Source organism: Triticum urartu, chromosome 1 (assembly GCF_003073215.2).
Source record: "Triticum urartu cultivar G1812 chromosome 1, Tu2.1, whole genome shotgun sequence".
NCBI classification, from domain to species: Eukaryota; Viridiplantae; Streptophyta; class Magnoliopsida; order Poales; family Poaceae; genus Triticum; species Triticum urartu.
The window spans coordinates 24,452,342-24,479,337 of NC_053022.1; the positions used below are offsets into that span (position 1 = coordinate 24,452,342).

The window sequence follows — 26,996 nt, forward strand, 5'->3', positions numbered from 1 at the left end:
CTTAGACCGGCCTGCTAGAGAATTAATACAACGTCGTAGATCCTCAAATGAGGAGGGGTTCCAATTAACACGAAGCCAAAGTCTAATGCAACTCCAAATGAATTTAGCCAAAGAGCAATGAAAAAAGATATGTTCGGTATTCTCCAGGGCACCACACAGCTGGCAACTGTCAGAGCCCGGCCCGTTCCTCTTCTTAATCTGATCAGCCGCTGGGAGTTTACGACGAAGAGCTTGCCAAAGGAAGATTCTAATCTTAGGAGGAATGCGAGTAGACCAAATGTAATTAAACTTGTCAGCGCGACCGCCAGCGCTAAGTTTAGAATAAGCTGACTTAACAGAAAAACACCCCGAAGAGGAATGGGGCCAAACAACGGAGTCCTCTTCCTCCGAGAGCAAGGGGAAGCAGGCAGTAAGGCGCTGCCAATCTTCCAACTCCACAGGGGAAAGAGAACGCCGAAAATCCAAGACCCAACCCTGAGCCGAGAGCTCAAAGATAGAGATCTCGGGATCAGCACAAAACGAAAACAGAGTCGGATGGGCCACCGCAAGCGGGGTGTCCCCAACCCACCAGTCTAACCAAAAACGAGTAGATTTACCGTCTCGAACAACGAATTTCACAAGGGGCCGGAAAATCTGTCTAATATTAACAAGCTGACGCCAAAATTGAGAACCACCAGAAGAGGATGCGAACATAGGGCTCAAGGAGGGGAAGTATTTAGCTTTGAGAAGGTTAAGCCAAGCAAGGCGATCGTCAAGGTACATAATCTTCCACCACCATTTTAACAAAAGGCATTTATTCATGATTCTGGTATTAATAATGCCAAGGCCCCCCATGTTCTTAGGTCTACAAATGAGATCCCATTTAACCATCCTATATTTGCGTTTATTATTGGAAGAATTCCAGTAAAAGGCACCCCTGTGCTTATCGAAGCCCGAGTGAGTCCCTTCGGACAGAAGATAAAAGCCCATTAAAAACATCGGGAGAGAGGAAAGGCAAGAGTTGGTAAGGGCAACCTTGCCCGCCTGAGAGTTATAACGTCCTCGCCACGGCAAAACTCTATTGCCAACTTTAGTCACAGCCGGGGCAAAATCTTTGGCCAAAAGCTTAAGAGGGGAAATGGGTAAGCCCAAATATTTGAGAGGAAAAGATCCAAGAGAGTAATTCAATAGGTGCCACCCGCTGCGCTTCCGAGTCAGGTACCCCAGTCACAATGATCTCGCTCTTAGAGAAGTTAATTTTAAGACCCGGCAGAGCTTCAAAGCAAAGAAGAAGAAATTTCAGATTCGTAATGGAGTTCTCATTAAGTTCAACCATAATGATGATGTCATCCGCATATTGTAGGTGAGAAATGCCAATAGGAATGAGGTGAGAGCTAACAGGCGAATGTGAGATAGAGCATCGGCCACAAAATTAAAAAGCAAGGGAGACACCGGATTTCCTTGTCTCAAACCCCTACCATTCGCAAAAAAATTACTAGTCTGGCCATTGACAGCCACCGCCGTGTGGCCACCAGTGACAAATTGCATCAGGCGGTGAACCACCGAACCATCGAAGCCCTTGGCCAGCAAAACTTGGCGAAGAAAGTTCCAGCTCACCGAGACTATTGTGATTGTTCGTTTTCTTCACTAGGAATAGCTTCGGTCTTGTATGATTTAGCTCTTTGCTAGCGTGTTTCTTTCGAAGGAAAGAGAGAATCTCTGGAAATTGTGGCTGCTCTGGCCGGAGACGATGTAAAATTGTTTCAGGAGGCTTTTAGTTAGTTTATCCCTTCATTAGGTGACGCTGGGACATGCCCAGTTTTCTGAAGTTCAGTAACCATTTGTCTGTACACCTTGTAAATGAAAAAGCAGAGCTCCTGCTATTGCCCGTAAAAAAAAACTACAAATTGCTAAAAGCTTAAATACCCAAAATTCTTAGATGAGATTAACATGGGAAAGTTGTGAATGTGGTACATTGTCCTCTGAAGCTTAGATGACCACTTCCTAAACGCTTACATGACAAAAAAAACATCACTAATCAGTTTTGTCGCTGAAGATTAGATGAGTAACAGGTTACATGACCAACATTCATCAAATATAGGAAAGGCACAAAACATCAAACTAACCATCTAACTACAGATGCAATCAACCCTGGAAGCCAAAACCATCACTGGAAAGAAAAGAAAGAAAAACTAAATAATCGGTTGCGTCGCTGAACTTCACTAATATCATATTATAAAAAATCAAGTTTGAGGGCAGAAAAACCAAGGCAAAAACATGAAGAATAAACTAGGATTGTAGGATAAGAGCTAAAAAAATCAACAAATCCAATCCACCTAGATGTACAAATCAGACATGAAAATCGATGGGAGGAATACAACATGAACCAACCACTTGGAACAGCAGCTACGAGCCAGCCGGCCGCAGGAATCCAAATCTTTAAGCAAGGCAGGAGGGAGGGCTTGGAATGGGAATCACCATGGAGCCGCCCCAATATCTCTCCCATCTTCTCGAAGTATCCGCTTGAACATTCGATGGCGAAATGCGAAGGGGTAAGCATATACAAAGCGAACGGAAAAATAATCAAAAGCAAGGAAAAATGACAGCCACACGGGTTAACAGGCGGCCCAGAAAACTCAATAGGAGTGAAATGCGATATTAGTCCATTAACTCAAAGTAATTGCACACTTTAGGCCAGTCAGGAAGTTATCAATTTAGGCCCTGTTTGGTTCATAAGTCCTACTCCCTCCGTTCGGAATTACTTGTCTCGGAAATGGATGCTACATCCATTTCCGAGACAAGTAATTCCGAACAGAGGGAGTAGGACTTTTTTTACTCCCAACTTATAAATCCTAAGTCCCTAAAAAGTCCCTATCTGTTTGGTTCCTGGGACTTAACATAAACTAAAAGACCATATTACAACTATAAGAGCATTACTAGTAGAACCCTCAAATCCTTAAAGCAGTTTTAATGGTTGAGAAGTGCCACTTTTTGACACTTTTAAGGGTTGAAAAACAGGGGCAAATACTAGAACCCTCAAACCCAACCCTTAAACTGCTTTAAGGATTGGATTTGAGGGTTCTAGTCTTTGCCTCGACCCCAACCTTTAAATCTATCATTTGACATCTCACAATTTATGACAACAAGAACACAATCAACTTCCAAACAAACTACCAAATGACAATCATTGATGCATGGTTTAATAGTTTACATCACAAAATCATCATCTTCCTCCTCTCATCGGCACCATCACCAAAAAGTTGCACCCTGGCGCCATCTCCTAGACCACAAGCGGGCTCAAGCAAGCATCTCCATCGGCACCGGTGGAGTCATACACACCGCCATCACCACAACTAATCATCGGAGTGTCACCTCAAAAAGTAGAGGACGCAACACGGAACATCCTCTTCCTCTCCATGATGTCCTCCTTGTAGTCCTTCCACCATTGCAATTGGTCTTCATCCATGTCCTTCTTGGACATCATCATGTGCTCTTTCTCTTCCACCATGAGTTCTTTCCATACCTTTGCCTCTTTGATCTTGATCATCCTCTCCTCCAACTCGGCCTTGCGCTTTGCTTCTTCACGCTTTGCTTGAACTTGTGCAAGCTTGACCTCTTTCTTCTTCTCGGTGATAAGAAGCTTCTCTCCAATGTCTTCGTTGTCAATTCCTCTCTTGCCTTCATCATGTGGTCCATCTTCTCCCTTAGGCTTGACGCCTCTTCTTCCATATTCACCCTTAGCTTGCCCTTCTTGGTTCCCTCGGGCTTGCCCAAGTTCCTCTCCTCCTCATCTTCACTATCATCCATCCCTAGCATTGCCGACTTCTTGGGTGCGGTCTCTTGATCCCTCAGCTTTCACTTGTCAAAGGTTTGAAGAATTGACCAAACATGCTTAAATGGGAATGGCTTGCCCTTGGAAGCGGCCATCTCCTTGTACCTCATGCCGGCAATTGTCTCCTATCAACCACACATAAATCACATAAGAACCCACCAATAGCATAGTGCACACACATAATCAAAATAGTGAAGAAATATGTACTCACATAGTCACTCTCCACGGTTCCAGTAGGTGGTGCATCTATCACTTGGTCCATGGCCGCACTCCAACGAGAACAAGCGGGCTTGATCAACTCCCACCGGCCTTGAAGCGACTGGCAAGAGCGATGGATGAACCCACTATTCTTCGGCTTGATCTTACAATAGACGTCCTCGATCCTTTGCCAATACCGTTTACCGGTTTGATCGGTGCCGATGGTTGCATCCATTCCCGCAGCTGCCCAAGCACGAACCAAGAGGACATCTTCCGCCTTGGTGTAGTTTGTCGACCGCGCGTGTGGGCGGGAAGCGGCGGTGAATGCCTCCTCCCCTATCTCGGCCACCTCCTCCTCGTCATCCCCTACATCCTCCTCATCTTCCTCCTTCTCCTCCAAGTCGTCACCAACCCTAAAGGGGTCTAGAGGCGGAGCTCTGAGGTCCACCTCCGCATTTTGGAGGAGGTCCATGAACGAGGATGGGTTTGCCATTTCCTCGAACACCTCGTGCGCGGCGGGAGGAGGTTCGGCGACGGCGGCCGCCGCGGGCTTCTTCCGCGGCTTGGTCACGGCCGGGGACGAGCCGGCAACCTTGGAGGCCGCTCCTCGCGGCCCATGAGAGGCCGCCTTCAGCCGGCTCTTCTTGGTGGCCGGGGCGGGCGGCGGGGAGGCGGCGAGGGCGGGCGCCGGTGCGGTGACGGTGGTCGGGGCGGCAGGAGGTGGTGCGAGGCCCGCCCGCCGCCGCTTGGCCCCGACGTGGGTCGCCGCCACCACGTCGGCCACGGTCGGTTGGGCGGGGGCGGGGGCGGGCGCCGGGGCGGGCGAGGTGGGCGGCGGGGCCCTCCATGGCCGGCGCGGCAGGAGGCGGCGGGAGGCGGCGGGAGGAGGAGGCCGGGAGGAGGAGGCGGTTGGCTCCCGCGCGAGCGAGGAGCAAGCGAGGAGGAGGAGTACGGGTTGGGGGGCGATTTTCCCCTCAACCCCTACTTCTACAGATTGCAAAGTGGTTTGAGGGTTGGACCTCTAAATTTTTTTACAGGTTTGAGGGTTTAGAGGTTCTAGTCTACGGCGTTTTTTCGGCGAAAACTGTAAAAAAAGCGGTTATTTTTAGGGGTTTGAGGGTTTGAGGGCTCTACTAGTAATGCTCTAAGTCCCTATAAGACTCTTTTCATAAGTGCCAAATGCCTACTTTATGTCCCTATAAGTCTCTCCTGTATGGTTTAGATGGGACTTAAAGGGAATTTTTTAAGTCCTACACCAATAAGTCCCTGTAACCAAACACCCTCTTAGGTCTTAATCTGAAAATGGTTCCGGGGCCAAAAAGCGCACAAAAATGGTACCGGTGGCGGCAGGGTTAGCTTTTACAAGTGCTTTTGCATTTAAACAGTAGCCAAAGCATTGCATGTAAGTGTTAAGAATCACTAGCTACATGTACTACACTGCATTAAAATTCAGTTTTTAACAAAAATAAGCGAAAACAGAGGACATGTTTTGCATACCACTAAAATTCAGCCTCTTAGTGTTAAATAATTATGTCTTCTTCCAACATTTAAGCCTGCATAGCATCCAAGTGTTAAGAAACACTAACTACGTGTACAGCATACCACTTAAATTAGGTATTTAACACAAATTGTTAAGTAGCTAAAACAAACTGTGCAAATTCACCATTTTGCATTATACTTTCAGTCTTAAGTGTTCTAAATTCAGTCCTTTTACCCAATTCTTTGGGGCCGAACAATATAATCCCCACATATGATGATCGAATTGACCAATGTACCATTACTGAACAACAATGCCTAACATGTGTCCTGACTACCATCGATTTTGTCCACCGAAGCAAACCTTGATAAGGAGCCCTAACCTAAAATGGAGAGGACAGAGGGAGGGGAAGAGGAAAGGGAGAACAGAGGCTTAACATACGCGAGCCTCGGCACCATCCGTGGCTTGCTGGCGTCGTTCGGCCGGCCGTCGTGGTGGTCGTCGATCACCTTAACTGTTCGTCAGCTGGATATATGAAGGAGACCAGGGAAACGACATAGTGATCGAAACAGTACGGTAGGAGCGCCTCTTCACTTTCGGTCATTTTGCAAAACGGAAAAAAAACTGTATATGTTGACCCTACCGTAAAGGTTCTGGTTTGCGATGTTTTGCGCGGCGGCGCGGCGAGGCGAGGCAAGTTGAGTTTTTTTTTTGACATCAGGCGAGGCAAGTTGAGTTGTTGCGAATGGCTAGCGACATGTGTCCCCTCCGTTTAAAAAAAGAGAAGAGGTCCAGGTTTTTCTTAAACGGAGAAAATACTCTGTCTTTCTAAATCTACTATTTTGAGGGGACAATGTAAATCTACTATACTATTAATACTAGTAAAGTTTTTGCGATAACTAAAAAACTCAAAGTAAATAAAACTATGGCATTCTAAAAATGCTATAGTGTTCTCGAAATACTTAGATACTCTGCTATCAAACAGAGCCCAGGTGTTTGGAGTTTTCCATACTCGAATACGCTGGTATACCGGGCCTAGTATATAAACAATGGTAGGGTTCAGAATTGCTGTATCTCATAATGAAATTCTGAATAATAAAGTGAAGAGCGCTCTGCGAAATCACAGCTGTTAATACTCAACATGAGTAGCTTACATTATAAGTTCCCATTTTGCAACTAACTGAAACAATCACTGAATTTCAGCATGTAGAACTCTGGCTGCTGGTTGAATCGGCGGAATCGTTTGCATATCACGAGGTAGTTAATTCCGTGAGTTACTCACGAGTGAACCAACTTTTCTCTGGATATTTAAGTTACAATCAAATAGTACTGGCGTATATGAAGACAAAGCTCCACACAGATGGAGATCTTCTTAATGTAATACTAATTCTTAACTGCAGTAAATAAATCGGAAGAGTTTGATTCAAAGTTCACACGCCAAGCAAAATGAATATCATCAACACAAAATAAAAATGAATAACATAATCAAAAGCAACTTTTATTTGAGCTTCAGGGAACGAGAATAGTAGCTTCAGGACACGATTCCAGTCAAACCACCCGCAGCTATTTTTTAGTTGAATAGTTTCCCTAAAAGATAAGAGTATCAGCCCTCAAGAAGCTTCTTGAATATATGGAGAAAATACACATATATTCAAGGGGGGAAACCAATTAACTTGATTGCAGACATCATGAACTATTTACATTTAGTAATAATAAAAGTAGCAATACCTCTTGTCATTCTTTCATTACTCCATAGGGAGTTAACCTGGGATGGTTGGTATGGAGATTTGCTTCCTTCCTTATGACAGCTGCAGCAGCCTCAACTTCAGAAGATGTGGCATCCCGGTTCTGAAACGTAACTTGCACATCTTTCGGATATGGGAGGTGCTCAATACCTAAGTAGACCCATAGGCCTTCGCCATTGACACAGACAACCACAGCTCAAGCTTCTCGAGCTTTGGCAATGCCCCTTCCTCAAATAGAAGGGTCCCTGCACCTTCACCAAAAGGTTCATAAAGGAACTCCTTCAAACATCGGCATCCTGTGCCTTGCAAAACTAGCCTGTCTTTATGGACCGTGTCGGTGTAAAGTTTCAGAGAAAGTAATGCAGGCAGCTCTCCAAGTATGCCAAGAACCTCCTCTGTTATTACACTTAAATTGATGTCTAAAGTATGCAAGAGTAGTGAGTGCTGGAGTAATCCAGTTTGGCAGTTTTGATAAACAGTACGGGGTGCTCATCTCAAATCTTTGGAGGCAAGATGGAAGAGGAGACCAGGAATCTAATAACTCGAATTGAGTTGACTTGCCACCAGATATACCAACGGACTGGAGTTGGTAGCTGCCAAGTTTGCATAGTGAGGAGAGTAACGCCTCTGCATGTCTCTTGTACTCCTGAGATTCTGCACCGTTCTCCTTGTACTGCACATGGAGTACCTTCAAATTGATCAGCCCACGTAGCTCCTTCACTGCACCTACTGAACTCGTGGTGATATCAAAGCCTGAGATCTCCTTTAAGGTTGTCAATTTGTCATATTCCCAATCCCGATAGGTATCTTCCACTCTTCTAAAAAACCGATTAGATGATGTAGTTTGGTGAGCTGAACAATTCCACACGTAGTTAAAGGGAACAGGACCCACTGCAAGTGCCAGGCCTATTCAATCTCTACTTTACATATACTCTACTAGCAAACCTGGGCAATAAGCCACAGACATTTCTGAAAAAATAACGTGCAGTTAGCATAAGTACAATTAACAATCCTTGATTGTTATTGGTGTGATACGGGAGCAGGTGAGGTTGATACTAGAGCACGGACACGGGAAACATCGCCTCCGCCCATCCATTGCGGGCGGCCGGTGAGCCGCCTGGGACAGCAAAGCAATGAAAGGATACCCATACATGCACGGGCCCCATATCCGTTAGGGACAGGTTTTGTCTTAGCGCTTTGCCGCACGGCCGCGAAAAAGAAGAAGTTTTATTGATAGCTGCAGCCCACGAGTGCTTTCCCGCAGGACCAAGGAATCAAACCACCAAACACTTGAAGTCAACTTTTGTCCACAAGCACTAGACCAATGCAAAACATGCAGAGAGTGCACACTTTCTCAGTCGTGCGGCAAAGCACCCGTGCTACGGAATACATACAACCTGGTGAAGTGTGCCAAGAGGGGGGTGGGGGGGGGGGCATATGTCCCCTACTCCATGTAGATTTTTTGTTCTTCAAATTAATTTTGTTGTAATTTATTTAAACTAGATGATATCTCGCGCGTTGCAGCGGGAGTTTATAGCATTGTATATTAGAAAGACTAGTACAAATGTCCGTGCGTTGCATCAGGAGATAAATGTGACAGGACTTGCTTCATGGGTACATTTTGCCACTTTATATATCTAATTTAAATAAATTTTGAATGTGAAAATTTCCTTGTTTTTATTAAAAATTAATATTTTCATTTAAAATGTAAAACCTTTTGAAGAGTAGTATAAAAAATTATGTAAATCGGCACATTTCTTTATGAAATATTTTTATGTAAATTAACTATTTCTATTTTACATTTTGAAATGTTTTTTGTAGTTAGTAGTTCTTTTTTGGGTGATTTTTAAGTGTTTTTAAAAACGCACGAACATATTTCTTGAAATATTCTTAAACTATTTTTATGTGTGTAATTTTGTGGGCATTTTTGTTCCGTAATTTTTATGCTTTTGTAATCCAATTGTTGCAAACATTAGAAATATGGCTACACCGAGTATTTCTTTTTGGACTTTGTAATTTGGACGTATCCTAACAATGTTTGTGATGACCTATTCAGCGCCTAATTTTCATTTCACCCTATTAAAAAGTACCAGTAGAACGACTGTGCGTTGCAACGGGCTATCATACATATAAATGAATCAAACAAATGATTAAGGTTGTCTTCAAGGCGGAAGATATGTCTGGGTGTGTCCGAACATCAAATGGGCGCCCAGTAGGCTCCCCAAAATACAGTTCAGACTCTCCCAAATCCAGACCACATGTGGAGGAGAAATGTGGTTCTCCAGACTATTCGCCATGTTATCTCAAACATTCAGGCCCAACAAAAGTCCCATCCCATGACACACCCTTCTCTTTTTTTTGTCACAACCTCCCCTTTCTGCTTAGTTTTCTAGAGGGACATTTCTAGCTGGAACCATGTCCTTTAAAACCGGATGAAGCCCACCTCACTCTTCACCCTTTATAACCAAATGATGCCCACCTCACCTTCGCCAAGGCGCCCTATGTTTTTCATCCCGCCAACCGCCCTGCTCTCCACCGTATCCAAGTAAAAACATAACTAATTATGTCCTATTAAACTATATACAGTCCTTGACGATATTCTTGACTACTCCCTCCGTTCCAAAATAGATGACCCAACTTTATATTAAATTTGTACTAAAGTTAGTACAAAGTTAAATCATCTATTTTGGAACGGAGGGAGTACTACACAATTGCATCCATTTTAAATTGAGAACTCCCTGTAGACGGCGTGTAAAAAATCTGTTTGTGCTGCTAAATCCTAGTAACAAGCTGAAACTATTCTAAATTGTTAAGCTCATACATCAATCTTGAAAACTTAAAAGAAATCATCTTTAACCAGTAATTATTATTAAGGTCATACAACAATCTTGGAAACTTAGCAAAGATCATTTTTTAACTTCTAGCTGTACCAAATGGCCAAACTCCTCTCTTGGCATTCTTCACATGATAACCTACAAGGAACATTTCAGTAGATGAAGAAGAGAGTTCACGTTCTGATGGTCCTTATTTTTGAATCCCATAAAAACCTTGGAATCAGAACTTAACACAATATATAGCAGGACCATGAGAACAAAATTTGTCCCCATCCTATGTTCCTTACTCTTGAACTATCTATCAAACTTTTTTGCCACACCTTTAGATGCTGACATCTTTCTCCCAAAGATAGTAGGTTCAAAATGTATTTATTGGGACTCGGTATCTATCGATAGTTCCTACTTGTTTCTAAGTTTCAGCTTTACTATCATACAATATATTATAGTTGATCACAATGCTTAATATGTTGATTAATTAGTGCCACACAAATACCACAACAGCAATTATTTAAAAGAATGGTGTCCACTGTACAATGAAGTTGGGCTACTTTAGCAATAAGAACATGTGTTGAACCTGTAAAAAAACATATAGGGAAATTCTGAAATTGTATTATAAGATTAAGTAACCTCGGACTATATTTATTCAGGTATAAAATGGAAGACAATATTGTGCAGGTATAGAATGGGCATCCCCTTGTGAACATTACATCATGGAAACAAACTTGCCTTGTGACAGAAATAGTGATAGAAGGAAATACTGACATGGTTAGATAAAAAAAGATAATAGAGGCATACTTGTGATGGAGGGAGAGAGAGAGAGACATCTTTCTGTCCGCTCCTCTTTCCACTCCACCTTCATTCTTGTGACCATGTCTGAGCCCTCTCTTTTTGAAATCTTGTACTAATACAGAATCCTTGGACCATTGAAATTCAACCGGAGACCACCCAATCTGACAGGTTTAAGGTATATAAGTAATAGGTTGTAGAACTAACAATAGATTGATAACCACTCCTATGTACATATAACAAAAACAGTATATCACCAAAATCTGTATCATCATCGATCGACATAAGCACAAAGATCAATCATACATACCTTGAGTGGAAGATTCAGTAGACTTGCAAAGATAATCAATTCCTCTGTTCATTCCTAAGCGAAGAACCAACTAGTCCACAAGAGATAGGGAATTCCTCTGCCCATCAAACTCGTTGCCACCCCAGAGAATAAGGGGAACACCCAAGAGAAAAAAGCAAGGAAGAGGCCAGCCGTGGCTCAGGCTGCTCTGCTCCCAGCCGAATCAGCCGCCAACAACCCCTCGTTGACTCCGCTCGCCAAATCGGCCGCTGCCGCGTGTTGTTGACACTGCTACTTGCTCCGCTCCTCTTGATCTCGTCTCCTTCCGCCACCTCGGTGCTCCTCCTCCCATCACCACTATCAGATTGGGAGAGGCGAGAGAGAGGCAACGGCGTCCGACTGAGGGAGCGATCGGATCGAGAGGGAGAGAGAGATGAGGGAGTGGTGGTGACGGCGGCGCGCAGAGCCAAGGCCTGGCGAGGCGCGGCCGCACGGGGATGGTGATGTCGGCGGCTGCTCGAGGTCACGCAGGGAGAGTGCCCCTTGATCGAGGGGGTCGAATGCGAGGCTGGAGGCTCGTGGGGATCGTGGCCAAGGAGCGGGTGCATGATAAGGCTCGCGTGGAGAAAAGGGAGTGGGATCGACCGTGGGAAAAAATGGATCAGTTTTCATGTACGTGGGATAGCGGCCCTTGCGCGAGGCTGAGAGATTTTTTGTCGATGGCTATTGTACGTGTGAAGGGAGGTCGAACCATCACGTTGTCCGATCCTCTTTTAATAGTAGAGATATTAATTTTTTTGTTGTTCAGTAAAACATGATTTTTTATAACTTTGAGTAGGTTTTTTAGATTTTTGAGAATATTTTTAAAAATTGAAATGTTTTTATGGTGAAAGAATTTTTTTGGAATATTATATTGCATGTCTTTTTTTTAGCACTACTTTTGTGTTTGATCCATTGAGATTTTTTTTTGAAACTATGGTCCATTGAGAGTGTTGGTGTTATTTTGGTAGCAGCTAGCTCAGACCTCATAGTCGTTTGCTTTAAAGAAAAAGCCCACGGTTACCCTCATAAAAGAAAAAAAAACCCACGGCTGTCCATTCCATAAGACCCCCATCCCCGGCTACTCCATCCGTCTGCTCTGCCCTGTGTGAAGACGCGCTCCTCCTCCCCCACCTCCGCGTCAACCTGCTCCTCCACGGCGCTCACCGCCGCCTCGCCTCGCCTCTCCTTCAACTCGACCTCTCTCAAGGATCTCCAGGCCCTCCTCTGCTCCGACCCGGTCGCGCCCTCCTCATCCCCGCCGCAACCGCCGCACACGGCCCCGTGCTCTCCTTTCACCGCCCGCGTTTTCCACCGCGTCCGCCTCAGCCCTCTACATGCTCCGCACCCTTCAGGCGCCGTTCGCCGCCGCCGAAGCCGACCGCCGCGTCTCCCCAGTCTCCGGCGACGAGCATCATCTGGGGTCCTTCCTGTTCGCTGTGGCGGCGGCTTTGGTGTTTTCGGGGGCATTTCTTGGGTGGCTGGCCGAGCCATTGCTCTGGCTACCGTGACATCGCGAGGAAGCCCCGCGTCCGATTAAGGAGCTTATCTGCTTCGGTGCCACCCCCCCTCCCCCCCCCCCGGTGGGGACGTGGATTTTTAGAACACTTGCACCCAGACTCTGCTATCCTAGCTTTCCAATACCGCTTTAAGATTCGTGCGACACAACTAACTTTTTATATAAAATTTTCTCTTTTTTATTTCTTCCACATAGAACATATCTTAAAGTTCAAACCTATGCAGTGTGCTAATTAAAGCTTTCTAACTAGAATCTAGGATAAATCTTTTAGAATTTTTTGCCCGATATAAATACTAAAAATATGATTTTTTAATCAAACAATACGTATTTTCTATATTTATATTTGACAAAAAAATCTGAAAGATTTATTCTAGATTCTACTTAGAAAGCTTTGCCACACTGCATAGGTTTGTGTTAGAATTGTGTCAAATATTATTGTACAAGGTAGGTTACAGTTGGACTTGGTTTGGACTGTGTGTAGACAGGGTAGGAGTTGTGTCATAATAGGACACTTGTATCCTAGGCCTTTCATATATAAGACACACGATGTAACCTATGCCAACATAATAGCACGGGCACGCGGGGGGAGCCGGCGGTGTGTGCCGGCGCCAGGGCGGCAGGGGTGCGGTATTGTAGCGATATCATGGGGAGGAGCGCCCGTAGTCAGGCCCCGGGGATGTAGCCATGACGGTGAACCTCGTTAACAAATCTCGGTGTCGTGCCTCGTGTGATTGCTTGATCCTCGGTAGATCGACGGAGCGCCTCGGATTTATTCTAACAAGTGGTATCATGAGCAAGGTTACGAAAAGGTTGTGGATTGTTGATCGAGAGGTGGAGTAGAATTCGTTGAATTGATCGGTGGTCGAGCAGTGCGACCGGGAAAGATCGATGGAACGACGGGAGTTCTGTTTGTGTCAGAAGCAATCGGAAGCAGGCAAAGATTAAGATCAGTTTGCAGAGGTGGCGTAACATACGTGGAGCCAGCGTATCGGAGCCGATTGGATCGGTCGACTTGGTTTGGTAACTAGTGGCGGCGGCGTGTTCCAGAGGACTCGGCGAGTTGGATCGAGATTGGATCACGGCGTGGTGGCCTGGTGCGGTCCAGGAGGGTGGCAAGGCCCAGCCGGGCTGGTGTGCTGCTGGAGAGTTGCGGATGGCGCGATGGCTGCCAATTGCATGGAGACCGATCGGGCTGAGTACAAGGCAGCAGGCTGTGCTGGTGCCACGGATGCTTGGGTGCAAGGCAAACGCCTGGTGCGGCTCAGGCACGGGTGTGTGCAGGCAAGGCTGGGGCAGAAGCGGATCGGTGCTACGGTGTGGTTACTGTTGAGCCGAAGGATGCAACGACATGTGATTTGTTTGGAAAAGAGCTACGCAATGGAGACTGGTGCTATCCATCGGAAGAAGAGAAAAGATAGACCTACAGCCTACAGGAACACACGTGGAGTTGGGAGTTTATTTTATTGATCTTCACGGATAAGTGTATACAGGAAGGCTCATGTGGTGGATTTTTGGGCTTTATTTCTTTGTACACAGGTTGTGTATATGGATGGTAGCGTGAGGATCTATGGTGCAGGTGGCGAGGTTGGCGACGTGCGTATAAGGCTCGGAGGAGTCTGGAGCATGCCATGACAGGATCATGTAGACACAGGGCGTCAAGGCAATGCACAGTTGTGCGAGGCGGACACGATGCAGGGTGAAGCATGGTTGCAGTCAGATAATTCGGCTGGGTCGGATTGGACAGTCTGATGGGTCGACATGGATGTTGGTCAAAAGCAGAAGATGGTGGTGATTTCAGCGACGACGACATAGGAGCGTGATGCTGATGGTGGCCGACTTCTGGGGCGTGGAAACACGTGGTGCAAGCCTGAGGGCTTGTGCGGCTTCGACAGACTATTGCGCATGGTTGATTCAAGGCAGTGTACACATGAGAGCTTGAGGTCAACAGGGCGCGGGGGGTGGCATGTACAACCACCATGGAGTCATGTAGAAGGTGGAGTTGGAGTCTGATGGGTGACTTCACTCTGTGCTGATGGAGGGGCTACGGTGTAAGATATCGGAGAATCGAAGCCTATTTCAGCGGGATAGTGAGTGACATGTGGATCGGACTGGGGCCCAATGGTCTGATGGAGACGTGATACTCGGCATCGGTCGGTGATGATCGGTGGTTCTCTGCAGTGACGGTTGAGGCAGTGTGGGTTAGCTACCCGGGAGACTCGACCAGGACATCAGAGGCTCGACGCGGTGATAGTGGCGAGGCGTGCGGTAAGCACGGGACACAGCGACAGGCCAAGGCACTGGTCATCAGACATGTGGTCAGATAAAGTGTGCAGAGGGTGCTAAAACAGTGTTGACGAGTACCAGATTCAAGTTGGTGACTGGGTCTATCGGTGCTAGTTGATGGACAAGAGCTGACTGTGGAGAATCTGAGAAAGTGGCGGAAAGTCTGAAATTGTCAAAAGCTGAGAGAGTACACGACCGTATATTTTGTGGTGTTCAGTGCACATGGCAAAGCGCGGATGACAAGTACAGAAGGAGGTGGAGTGCTATAGTTGTGGGACATGTCAGAGACAATCCGGGAAAAAGGGTGAGACAACTATGAATTTGACTCAGGGTGACACATGGCGACGGTGAAATTCCTTCAAGTTTCAGACAGACGGCGATGAAAGAGCGGTGATGTTGAGTTCAGGTAACTCTTATATGTGGCATCCAATATGCGAGTCGTTCACTTTCACGCAGACAGTGATCGGTGTGTGATGGCATTGAATAGATTCTCCGGAGGTTGGAAGCACAAGGTAGAGTAATGAGGAACTTAATTTTGCTCGAGTGTTGATTGTGAAGAAGACGAGAAGGGACTACAGTTGCAGGTGGAGTTACATGGAGTCTGGGAGTAGCAGCGGTGCTCATGGCGTATCTCGAGTCCAATGTACATGGCGGTTCGACGCATGGATGAATTCAAGATGATGAAGAATATTTGCCAAGGTGGAGTTTGTTAGAATTGTGTCGAATATTATTGTACAAGGTAGGTTACAGTTGGACTTGATTTGCACTGTGTGTAGACAGGGTAGGAGTTGTGTCGTAATAGGACACTTGTATTCTAGGCCTCTCATATATAGTGAGGGTAGACACACGATGTAATCTATGCCAACATAATAGCACAGGCACGCGGGGGGAGCCGGCGGCGTGTGCAGGCGCCCGGGCGGCCGAGGAGCGGTATTGTAGCGGTATCATGGGGAGGAGCGCCAGTAGTCGGGCCCCGGGGATGTAGCCATGACGGTGAACCTCGTTAACAAATCTCAGTGTCGTGCCTCGTGTGATTGCTTGGTCCTCAGTAGATCGACGGAGTGCCTCAGATTTATTCTAACAGTTTGAACTTTAAGATATGCTCTATGTGAGAGAAATAAAAAAGAGAAATATATTAACACGAATCTTAAAGTAGGAAATATATGGCTAGATAGGGAGGGCCTAGGTGCATATGCTCTAATATATATTTTCGCCCCCGGTGGTTTTCATATCTGACTGAAACTGAGGTGGAGGTCGAGGGAGGCGGCGACCACACGCAGGAGGCGAAGCTCGCCATGGGGGCAGACGAGAGCGCGCAGCTGCATGGGGATGAGGATGGAAGAGGCGGCGGCTGTGCGCAGGGGGGAGGCGGAGCTCGACGCAGCGCACGAATCTAGCCTTGGTGCGACGGCGGCACGGCTGCTGCAAGGAGAGGAGTCCGGTCGGCGAAGGTCAGCGGCCGCGTGCGCACCATCCAGCCACGCAGATCCACTCGCGGGTGCATGCGAAGCCACAACGGCCATGGCTGATGGCCTTCAGGACGTTGCCGCAGAGCTTCTCCTGTCACCGCTCGCCTCTGCTCGTCGGAGCCCCAAGCACAGCCGCCATGGAGTGTCCTCCTCCCCGCCGCTCCTTCAACTGCTCCGCAGCTCACACTGCGGATCGCTCGCCTTATCCATCCTTGTGCGGCGCGGCTGGAAAGGAAGACGACATGGACGAATCGTTTAACTAAAGTAGGGATGGCGGGTTAATTCCTAAAAAGTATAGGACCTTTGTGTAAAAACACCGCGACGGTGAACCCGTCAGACTCAGCCCGTGTTTTATTATTAAGGAAAGATCTATGAAGTCAAAAAATAGTAAAAACATGGAGCGTAATGATCATAAGAGAATAAAATAGAGAAAAAGCAACTCCATATCTAAAAAAAATATCAATTCATTTAAGCTTATCATGGTATCTCACAATATCAATTCAATTTAGAACTAAGATTAGCACCAATAAACTACTATCACGTTATCCAATAGAGGAAAATGAAACAAAAATAAAAGAAGTGAGAAAGAGACCTCCTAGAATGTTGGTATTATCCTTCATGAACTTAGTCCAACTACTCGTCCTCCAGTCTATTTATGCTAGCACGCTTTCTTTGTGCTGCATCTACGATACAGCCATTTTTTCTTGCATTCACTGCATATGTTACTTCCATGTCATACCTGGGCATGCCCCTCTACCACATGTTCACTGGATGTACATTATAGACATGCATGCATACTTCTCTGTAACTAAGCTCTAGCCTCTCTATCATGATCTCTTGACAATGAGATCCCTACATGTACATGGCCATATCAAAATCCCCACACAGCTCCTCATCTGGTCGCTCTAGAAACATGAGAAGCATAGGAAAGACACATAATTGGTTAGTCTTGGTATCCATCAAATATGTCGAAATTTATCCATTCTCAAACCGACATCAGTTCTGAAGTGTCAGATATTTAACTATTTAATACATATTTTTTGATCCAAAGGGGTTTCCTCCCTTCCCATTTTATTAGAAAAACGGGGCACCACACCCAGGTACTCCCTCCGTTCCACAATATATGCCTTCCATTTATTAAAATATAGATGTATCTAGACATATTTTAGTATATAGGTACATCCATTTTTAAACAAATTGAAGTCAAGTATTTTAGAACGGAGGGAGTAACAGTTAAGCGTTCTCGGGGCTAATCAGAGTAGCAAGCCAGGCAACTACACTACTAAGAGCAGATAAAGTAAGGCAAAGCCACACATGGCAGCCATCAGCAGCTGGTCTATGAAGAAAAAAACTAGCCTATTACATGAATCGCCGGCCCTCTGACAGGGGGACCACCCTGAGTGAGCTCTCAGCATGAAGCCAACTAGTTCCTTGTTCACGCCAGCCTTGGTTCTTCCCGCCACGCAATGCGCAGCAGCTCTCCTCTTCGCCGGTACAGCAACAGGAGACAGCGTCGCAGTAGCACCGACTGATCCCCCACGCACATGATCTTCCATTGATGTAATAGTGCACAAGCTCTCCCCAAGATCACCCGAATACTTATCCACGGCATGCCTTGAAAACAAAGTTCATTACACATGGTCCAGATGCTCCAAACGGCAGCAACACAGGCAATGTTAACAACAGTCTTTTTATTGTTAGCACTCCACAGATCAGACAACTCCCGCATACATCGTGGATAATCAAACTCAAAGAATTGTGCTATATCCGACCAGACTTCTTTTACAACCACACATTCAAACAGCAAATGATGTACTGACTCATCTTCACAACAGAAAAGGCATGTCTTATGGCTAACATGACATCTTTTATCTAGATTACCTCTAGTTAAAATCTTGTTATGAAAAGCTAGCCAGAGGAGCACTAGGTATCTGTGTGGGACTAAGATTTTCCAAAAGTTCTTCCACACAGGGGTAGAAACCCCGCCCCAATTAATCATGTTATCGTATGACTTTACAGAATAAACCCCAGATGCCTCTAGCAACCATACAGGTTGGTCTTCCTCGCTACTAGGCACACTGGTCACAAGTGTCTGGAGCAAATCCTGCCACCTGGCAAAGACTCTATCATCCACGCATCTAGTGAAGGAAAGCTTAAGGTTCTCCCCATCCCAGACCTGCGCCACGCTACATTCTTGTTGTTGACAAATGGTGAAAATCTCCTAGAATTGGGTTTTTAGAGAAGAATCTCCAATCCAAACATCATGCCAGAAACTGATCTTACGCCCATTTCCTAATTTTCATCTATAGAAAGGTCTAATCCCAGCCAGCGCCCAAGTAACCCCTTTCCAGAAGGGGGGTCCCACACCAGGTTTAGCCCAGAGTAGGTTAGGTTTGTCAGTCTTGTACTTATTTAATACATATTTAACTGGTACATTCTCATTTGAAAGGTAAATTAGTCTCCCATCATTTACCAACAATGAGCTAAATGTAATCTGGGACAGAATATTTCCTGGATAAACTTGCACTTTGCTGTATATAAATAGTTGCCCCCTCGCGCTACCTGAGGGGAAACCCTAGCCGCCGCGTCTCGCACCTCCTCCGCCCATCTCCCTCCTCGCCGCCGTCCGTAGCGCCGCCGGGCGAAGCCTGGCCGACTGGGCGGCGGCGGGGCTTCTCCCCATCCTCTTCGTCTTGGCTAGCGCGGGACAGCGGGGTCGAGAGGAGCGCCGGGCGAACGTGGGGTTCCGCGGCGCGGCAGGCGGGTCTCCCGGCGGCGTCGTGCGCGGGGCGGCGGTGGCGGCCTGTGCGTCGCAAGGTGGTGGCTGCGTTGGGCCTGCTCGGTGGTTGTGGGTGCCGCCGGATCCAGATCGGATCCATCTGGATCCTGTCTTCGGACTTCGTCGGCCGCCGCAGGGTGGTGATGGTCGTCACTGGCCACGTCGGACCGCTGGTTTCGGCGTCTGGAGATCTACAATGGGTTCTTCTCGGTTCTCCTTTCTGGCGGGTCGAGCTCCATGGCTCTTGCATCTTCGCAGGTTTTGGATCATGGCTCGTTGTCGGATCTGGAGCAGACGGAGGTTTGGTGGCATAGGATGGGGACCGGAGGAAAGTTTGGTCGGCTAGGCCGGCCCGGCATCGGTGATGTCACTCGATGTCGTTACCCTTTATGGAGGTGAAGCCGAGGTCTCTCCTATCCACCTCCGAACCCCTCCCGAACGAAAGTCCAAAATTCATCTGGATTGGGCAGCGGCGGCGTCCTACGTGTCGTATCCTCCATGGAGGCGCCGTCTTGGGAGGACCTGCTGTTCGGGGAGAGATGCTGTGGATGGTGGGCTCCGAGTACCTCCAACAATGGCGACAGTGTGGAGGTTGCCAGGTGGTGCGACATTGTGTCTACCGCATAGATGACGACGAGTTTTGGTGGCATGGTGCAGCTGCATATCGACGACGGATGCGGCTGGATGGACGAGCGCAGGGCGGTGGAGCTGTTTGGCGCCATGGTGGCGTCGACGGCAACGAGACCGGGCAAAGTAGATGCAACAGTACAACACTGAAGATGGATTGATGGAAGGTGGCTGCGGCGGCCTCATACCCGGCAGGCGTCCTGGTTGAGGAGTGTGCCGGACTGGTGGATGCCCCATACCCGGCAGGCGTCCTAGTTGGGACCTCAGGTCTTAGATATTAGGTTTGGATGCGAGGTCTGTTTGGTATTAAGCCCAGACTATGAGCGTCATTTCATCAACTGGTTAGGAGTAGCGACAAATGTTGCCTAAACGGTGGCTTTAGTCTTACTGTTGTATGATTTTGTAAAGTTTTATGTGAATAATTAATAAAGTGACTGCATGCATCGTCCAGATGCTGAGACCGGAGGTCCTCCTCATTTTCTAAAAAAAATATAAATAGTTGCAATAGTTGTATTTGTATATAGTCATGGATGCACAAATACGAACCTGATGTTGGACAGTTGAAGACGATGGGAGCGATCCCGCTGAATTGTTTAAAGGGCAATTTAGCAGGGGCGGGGAAGTCCTATGAGGGTCGGCGGCTTGTCGCTTCCGTGCAGCAGGGCGGTGGTGGAGGTCGACCTTGAGGAGGTAGATTAATTACACGTTGAGGTGGCTGGGGTTGGATGCGTCGAGGCTGCAGCGTACTGGTGAAATCCCGATGCATGTTCTGCTCCTCTCGGCAGCGGGTCTTGCCAGCGGGCTTGGATCCGTGAAGGGCGGTGGGCTGCGCGCCTGACGACAACCACACGGTGAAGCTCAATCCTTACCAGTCGGAGGCGGCGGCTGTCCTGAATGGCGGCGAACAGTGAGGACGACATCGCACAATCGGGTTGATCTTACTTGGCGATGGAGGGTGAGTAACACCTCGGTAGATGGGTGGCGCAAAAACATGCAGAGCTTCATGGCCAAGGAGATTGGGAATAGAGAAGACATGAGATGAGCGGCTGATCGCTTGCGAGCACCTCAATGGTCGGAGGCCAGCGGTGGCCTGGTGCCTCGGCAAGCTGGCCGCCGTGGCGTCGAATAGGAGTAGCGCCGTTTCAGGTTGTTAGCAGTTGTGTGCCCGGATTGGCTGGCACGGACGGCCGACAGAGGTAGGCGCTGCGTATGTGGACGAAGAAAGAGGCTGCGGCTAGCGCGGCCGGCCGGTGGGAGGAACATCAGTGCCTTTGGCTTTGGCGTGGCCGGATGATGGCGGAGCGAGTCTTCATTGTAGAGAAGATAAGACGTGCAGGCATAATTTGTTGGGGAAAAAAGTTTATTTTAAACCCTGTACTCGTAGTCGTTCGGTGAAACAAATTCTCAAATCGAAATCCTTGTCGATTGCATCCTGAACTATGCAATCCCGGTCTAAAGCGATCCATGACAAATGTCAACCAGGATTTTGTCTAGCTGGTGGGCCAAGGAGTACGCGTCCTCCGCGCTGGGCCAGCCCATGTATTTGTTTGTTTGCTCAAAAAATTTGTCTTTATTTTTTTGTCGCTCTTTGCGGCAGAATTGCGGATAGCGTCAAAGAGAAGAGCTTCCACGTAGGGCTCACTAAACGGGCCGGCCCATTGCCAGGAAACGAGCGAACGTACGGAAAAAATTGTGACGAACTAAAAGTTGTGCCGCTGGTTGGATTCGAACCCGGCACCTTTCCCTGGATAGGCGTGACGACAGCCAGTGCAGCTAGCGATGCAGATGGGTATTCGACTACAGCGTAATTTTAAAGTAGTATGGTGCGCGGCAGATCCGTTTTTTTAATCTTCGTTCAAAAAAATGAACAATGTTTTCTTGAAGAAATTTAAAACTCAAACAAACTGTTAAAACGTCGACAATTATTGAAAATATGAACAAAAATGTATATACAACGAACGATTTTCGAATATACATTGAACATTTTTTAACTGTACGATGAACAATTTTTACACAGCGAACATTTTTGTGATATACATTGAAATAATTTAAAACATATTATACATTTTGTGATATACGATGAACAAATTTTATACATTGAACATCTTTGTAATATAATCTGAACATTTTTTAACTACACATTGAACAATTTTGTGATATGCGCTGAAAAACCATTTAAATACCCGTTGAACATTTATTTTTTGTACACTGAACAATTTAAAATTCTGAACAAAATTTGAAAAAGTGACGGCAACCACACTAGCTACCTACTCAGTACGTCTATATTACAGCGCCAATTTTAGAGTACAATGTATCGCGACAGATTTCCTTTTTTATTCAAATTTTCAACAATTCTTGGAAAAAATGTGATTTTTTAAATACGTTGAATTCTTTAAAAATATACTTTGAACATTTTTTACATAGGTTGAAATTTTTAAAATAAAAATTGAAAATTTTCGTGAAATACGCTGAACATTATTTAATACATGTTGAACATTTTTGTGATATCCCTTGAACAATATTTAAATTTCATTGAACATCTTTGTAAGAAAATGTTATTTTGAAGTCAGTTCTATGTTTTAATTTATAAAAATATTTGTAAACAGAAAAAACAGCACGAGGTCACGTGTTCAAGGCACACCATGCACTTTTTTTTAACAAAAAAACAAAAGCGGGCCAGCCCAGCAGAAGCAAGGTGTAGCGCCCTTTATGAATTTTTATTTCTTAACGGAAAAAATAAAGCGGGCCGGCCCAGCGGGGTGGAGGTGTGTGCCCTCAGTGAAATCCCAGCAATCCCGGCCATCCAAATGACTCGAAGGTTTGATTTAGACCAAGATTGCATAGTTCAGGGTACAATCGACCGGGATTTCGATTTGAGGGTTGGTTTCGCCGAATGTCTACGAGTTCAGGGTTTTAAATGAACTTTTTCCTTTGTTGGGGAGTCGATAAGCCGATGCATCTCGTCTCTATCTCATCAATTATGGAAGATGAAAGAGGAGCTAATGTCAACTGAGTGGAAATTAAATTCCACGATTCGCTAAAAGGTTGTTGTGACAGTTTGAAAAAGGGAGGTTGTGGTGGGTCCCTTAGCGTGTAACCAAACGCTTGGAAGAATTTCTTTGGTGGTCTTTTAAACTAAATGGTGACGTGGCATCATGATGATGTGGACAATGTGCATGTAGAAAAAATTGCTAATAATGGGGATCAACTTTTTAAAAATGTATGATATGTAGATATATTGGGCCCTTATTTAAGATGGGCCCTAAGCCGCCACACTTTTTGCCATGGCCTACGGCCGGCCCTGCACCAAGAATCCTGAGCTCGAGCCAGAGGGATTGCCGGCACAGTCATTGTCGCATGTGATAGTGCATTGCAACGCGTGCAACAATGCCACCAATGAGATTCGCGCAAACAAGCTTCTCGCTTCATGAGGGGCCCATAGACAACAATAATTGATTGATAGCTACGGTTCCGTAGCACAGGTGCTTTGCCGCACGACTGAAAAAGTATGCACTCTCTGCATGTTTTGTGCTCGCCTAGTGCTTGTGAACAAGACTTGACTTCAAGTGTTTGGTGGTTTGATTCCTCGGTCGTGCGGGAAAGCATCCGTGGGCTGCATCTATCAATAAAGCTTTGTCTTTCTCGCGGCCGCGCGCGGCAAAGCGCTAAGACAAAACCTGTCCCTGACGGATGTGGGGCATGTGCATGTGTTGATATCCTTGTACAACTTTCCTCCTAACCGTGAATTCCACCAGTGAGGTCAAGCTTGCCTTTCCATAATCTCTCTGCCCCCCCCCCCCCCCCCCCCCCGATTTCAACGGGGTGGGGAATGTTTAAGTAATAGCTAAAAAAGAAAACCATGCTGATTAGCATTTAATTAAGGAAGTACACCCGGTCTGAAAACAACTGCAGCGACGCGCGCATAATAGATGGATAAAAAGAAAAGGTTAGATGTGAGAGATAAAGGTACCATTAGCTAACGGAGAAGTCTGCAGGCAGCGTGTCACAGGCGGCTCGCCGGCCGCAACGGATGGGTGGAGGCGATGTTTCCCATGCCTGTGCTCTAGTATCAACCTCACCTGCTCCCATATCACACCAATAACAACCAATGATTGTTAATTGTACTTATGCTAACTGCATGTTATTTTTTTCAGAAATGTCCGTGGCTTATTGCCCAGGTTTTCTAGTAGGGTATATGTAAAGTAGAGATTAAATAGGCCTGGCCCTTAAATCTAGCATCTCTAGATCATGTAGCATCACAGTTCCACACAGTAGGTCCATTATGCCCGTCCTCCTAAAGTTTATGTACTTTAGCAGGAAAAGCTTTTCCATACCATTCATATCATACTCTGCTACGTCTTGAATACCTTCAAAATCTAATACGCGTAAAGTTTCAAACTTAATAAGACTTGGCAAGTGTTTGATGCATCCTGATGCTGTTATTATAAGAGACCGGACATGGCTTAGATCTTTCTTTGCCAATACAGATGCAAGCTCTTGGTCAATGTCCTGGATCGACAATCGTCGAATAGAACACTGAGGATTTCCCCAAACAGTTTGACTGCCATTCACCACAGTGATGGAATTTTCTTCAATGGATTTTGAAATGATAAGTCCCATCACAATGAATGTGCGCTGGTTGGACCAGGCTTTTATTGATAAGCTCATAAAAATAACTTTCAGCAACCTCTTGACAGCTCCTCCCACGCTCCTCAGAAATAAAGCCTTCCGCAGTCCATTGTCTCACCAATCTTTCTCTGTCAATCACATAATCCTCGGGGGCACCTCCTAACAGCCCTGATAGGAACTGCAAGCACACATCGCTGCTGAGCCCTGCCACTCCGCTGGACCTGCCGCTGACCCCAGTTCAAACCTTCAAGAGAATCAAGTGGGGGGGGGGGGGGGGGGCGTACCAGGCGAGCCAGAAGAAAGCTGGAACTGTACTGATGGGCGCATGAAGAAGAATTGACTCTCTCAATAGGGTCGTCTTTAGTTTCTAAAAATATGAACACTTTAGTTCCTGTGCTAGATTTTGAGTCTTGTAATAAGTTCTACTTTTTTCAAGCTCGTGAGCGCTCCAACTCCCTTTTCTGTTATGGCAGATCAGGGAGGGGGTAGCTCCTCAAATCCGTCCTTTGAAAAACCTTGATAGAAGGGTGTCTTTCGTTGTACCTGGTTTCACGTTTTTCAATGGAAAAATGGTGGAGCCGGGGGGGGGGGGGGTGTGTTTTCTGCCCTCCTGTTAGTCTAAAAAAAAATTCCTCGGGGAAATTACTTTGGTGCAACACCACGGTCCCTCTAGACTTTGGCTTTTGTTCAAATCCGAACCAATTGATCTTTTTATCTTCTCCCACTCTTCTTTAACACGTGGTCTGTTTGCTAGTAAACCAGAAATACTGATTATTGCCAATGATAGGCCTCCACACTTTTTCAAGATAGCTTTTGAAACTTCAATAAACATATGAGGGCAGCAATTCTCTGAGACAAAGATTCTTCTGAAAAATAATCTTTCAGAGTGAGGATCACTTAGAGGTTCCATCTTGAAGATCTGGTCATCAGGACCTGGACGACAAGAGCTAGCTACTTCTGATATGCGTGTAGTAGCTACGATTCTGCTAGAAATACTGTTCTCTGGAAATGCACAATTGATGGCATTCCATGCCACTAGAGACCATATATCATCAATGATAACAAGATACCTGATAGATGTCAACATATAACATCAATCAATAATGATATTACATATTCTTCGCGTACTCAAACTATAGTAAAGTACGGGTATCACACTTAATACAGCTTATTTTCCAAATATATAAGGCCAATTTCAACGAAATTGCAACCCTTTACATCAACATTTGCTTGAATTTTTGTGTCGATAGATTATTAGGGTAGAGAAGCAAACTTATATTGCAAACTCTTACTACTGGACAGTGGAGGTGTGAGGTATGGCTTCAACAAGTTTGGATTTACTTACACACAAGAGCACCCGAGTGGTAGCTTTTATTTGTTGAGATAACATTGATGTCATGCCTCTCTTAACTCTAAGGATGGGCACATATTCTTATGTGCGTGCCTCTAAATTGTAACTGAATTGTTTTTCGTAAACTTGAGCAATAGTTTTAGTTCTTTTCTTGTGCTGACCATTTCGGCAAAGTTCTGGAATCAAAATTGTACCATTATATTTCATAACTACATAGTTTTTGTTCTATTTGTGTGAACATACTGATATTATTCCAAGTCATGAGATAATATGCACTATCCATGGTTTGGTGCAGTTAATTAAGTGAAAAAATAGAAGTAGATGCAGAGACAAGTAATTAAAATAATGACTGCTTAGAATAAGACATATTTATGGAAACAAAAATGCCAGAAATTACCTCTTTTCTTGTAGAAGTTCTCTTAGCTTTGAGATCGATTTCTTTTCATCCGAAATCTCAATATCTTTCTTGAATTCCTCATTGTTCGACACCTGGCAGATCACATCCTTGATAATTTCCTTTGTATCTGGCTTTTGGGAAACCGACACAAAAGCATGACAATGAAAATGCCCTCGAATCTTGCGATAGACCTCATTAGCTAGTGTTGTCTTTCCCAATCCACGAAACCCAACAATAGATAACACCTTGCAACAATGCTTATTTCCATCATCCATAACCCATTTGGCAAAATCATCTCTTGGACCTTCAACACCCACGAGGTCTGCCTCCTCTGTAAAAAGAGCAGCCAACCGGGGATCCAAAGCTGCATTGCCAGAGGTGCTAGAAGCAATATCATCCAGCTTGTAGCTGGTCTTTAGCTCTTTCACTTCCTTGATACGAAGCTTCAGGTCATCGATTTGGTTGGCGATGCCACGCCGAGCTCCAAGCGTTTGTAGATGGCGAGGGCGAGCTGCCTTGCGAAAGAACTCCTTGAAGCCGGCTTCATGACGCCCACCATCACCAAGGTGGTGAATGTCAAAGCAATCCTCGGTATCATAGGCCAACTGCCTGACCAGAGATATCCATTCCTTCACCTGGTCATCGGGATCCTCAAGCTTGGTGTACTTTCTGAGGGCACCATGCATACAGGTGAGCTCAGACCGGAGGGACCGAATCTCGCGGGGCGGCCACACTCATCAACGAGCAAAGCGGTGAGCTTTGC

At 46.0% G+C, this 26,996-nt stretch overlaps 1 pseudogene; it reads right to left on the reverse strand.

Annotated features, from left to right (window-relative positions):
- Window positions 1–6,915: 6,915 nt before the first annotated feature.
- Window positions 6,916–26,996, reverse strand: part of LOC125532607 — a 25,789-nt pseudogene continuing 5,708 nt past the window's right edge.